Source organism: Orycteropus afer, unplaced genomic scaffold, assembly GCF_000298275.1.
Source record: "Orycteropus afer afer isolate SDZICR_OR568_19922 unplaced genomic scaffold, OryAfe1.0 scaffold00004, whole genome shotgun sequence".
NCBI lineage: Eukaryota > Metazoa > Chordata > Mammalia > Tubulidentata > Orycteropodidae > Orycteropus > Orycteropus afer.
In genome coordinates this window covers 30,076,720-30,079,015 of record NW_006921591.1, presented here as the reverse complement: position 1 = coordinate 30,079,015, position 2,296 = coordinate 30,076,720, and positions in this window count along the sequence as shown.

Genomic DNA, 2,296 nt, shown 5'->3' with positions numbered 1-2,296 from the left:
CCCAAAATCCATTAAATGGGGAAGAGAATGTTTGTTTAATAAATGGTGCTGGCAAAACTGGAGATCCATTTGCAGAAAAATGAAATAAGATCTACATCTCACACCATACACAAAAATAAACTCCAGATGGACCAAATACTTAAATGTGAAACCTAATACTATAGAGTCACTCAAGGAAAAACTAGGGGTAAATTTAGGGGCCCTAATATATGACATAAATAGACTTAAGCATAACTCCAAATGTACAAACAGCAGACGAGAAACCAGGTGATTGAGACCTTGTAAAAGTTAAATTTTTATATGCTTCCAAAGACTTCTCCAAAAGAGTCAAAAGAACCTACAGATTGGGAAAAAAATATTTGGTAATGACATATCCGACAGGGGACTTATCTCTAGAATTTAAAGAAAATTCCAACACCTCCATAACAAAAAGACAAACAATCCAATTAAAAAATGGACAGAAGACATGGATAGAAACTTCACCAAGGACTATATTCAAGTAGACAACTAACATATGAAGAAATGCTCATGATCATTACCTATTAGAGAGATGCAAATCAAAACAACAATGAGATACCATCTTGCTACAGCACTAGTAGCAAAGTTCAACAAGACAGAAAATGACAAATGCTGGTGAGGATGTGGAGAGATTGGGACTCTCATACACTGCTGGTGGGACTGTAAAATGGTACAATCATTGTGGAAAGCAGTGTGGTTATTCCTTCAAAAGTTCAATTAGAAATACCATTTGACCCAGCCATTCCATTACTAGGTATATATCCTAAAGAAGTGAGAGTCATGACAAGAACAGACATATGCACAAACACCCGTGTTCATTGCAGCACTACTTACAATAGCCAAAAGATGGAAACAACCTAGGTGTCCATCAACTGAGGAATGGATAACCAAACTATGGTACATACACACAATAGAATACTATGCAACGTTAAAGAATAATGTAGACTCTGCAAAACACTGCATAATGTGGATGATTTTGGAGGACATTATGCTGAGTGAAATAAGTCAATCACAAAAGGACAAATACTGTATTAGTCGGTTATTGTAAATGTCAAGGAAAGGTTTATTTATGGAAGGAAATTTTCTTTGTTGGTTACCAGAAGTGGGAGGTGAGGGGAGGGAACACTCTTAGATAGACAGAGATAAGTATTGATTTGGGTGAAGAGAAAGGCAAAGTACCAAATGTGATTGATCAATATGGCATTGTGGAAGAGAAAGACATAGAGAGGTACGTGGGAGGTACAGACACAAAGATGAACCCTTTTGCACATACAGTGCTGCATTGTCAGTGAAGGCAAACATGGGTGTATGGGTGGATACATGGCTGGACAGGCTGAATTAGTAGGTATGTCTATGAAGTGGGGAATGTACCCCAGAACATGTATAGGATTGTCAGACAATGGTCTTATAAGTTTATGTGAATGATCTGAATTCCCAAGTGTATAATAAAGCTTACAAGAGGCAAGGTGTAGTCTCTGCTTGGTCACAGCCAGCTACCCAGAGGGACTGAGTAGTTGAACCTGTGGACTTGGGACCATACTTGCAGGGGACATCAAGCTCAATTGGCATAACATACTACACAAAACTTTGTTCCACCTCCTATTTTGGCTAGTAGTTGCAGGGATCTTAAAAGCTTGCAAGCAGCCATCTAGATGCAACAATGGGTCTCTCCTTGTCCAGAGCAAAGAAGAATAAAGAAAAATAAAAATTCATGGAAACAATCAGTCCTAGCAATGCATACACCATCCAATCTGCAGTCTATACAACTATGAGACCAGCAGAACTAGATGGTGCCCGGCTATCAATGTCATCCCCTTCAAAGGGGATCTATATAGGAGATCCTAGAGAGAGAGAGAGAACAATGTGGAACAAAATTCAAAATCATTTTCAGAAATAAAAAAAAAAAAAGAGGGGGACCAGTTTTGCTGGTCTGACAGAACCTGGTGGAACTACTGAGAGTATGGCCCCTACCTGCCCTTCAGATCTGGAATTGACCCACACTTGTGGCTTCCAGCCAAGAAAAAGACAGGCATATGAGTGAACATTTACCTGAGGTAGATACACTCCTTGGAGAGAACAATCATGGGAGAAAAAAGGGCTGCTTAGGCACAGGGAGACAGCTCAGGGAGCAGGAGTGCATGGAGGGATAGACACAGGGAAGAGGTAATTTTCAGAATGCAGTGGGAGGGGAGCTGTTGCATTGTGGTAAATTGTGGTCAATGTCATGAGACACAGTGTATGTGAACAGCTGTATGGGAAGTGAATTTGCTCTGTAAAT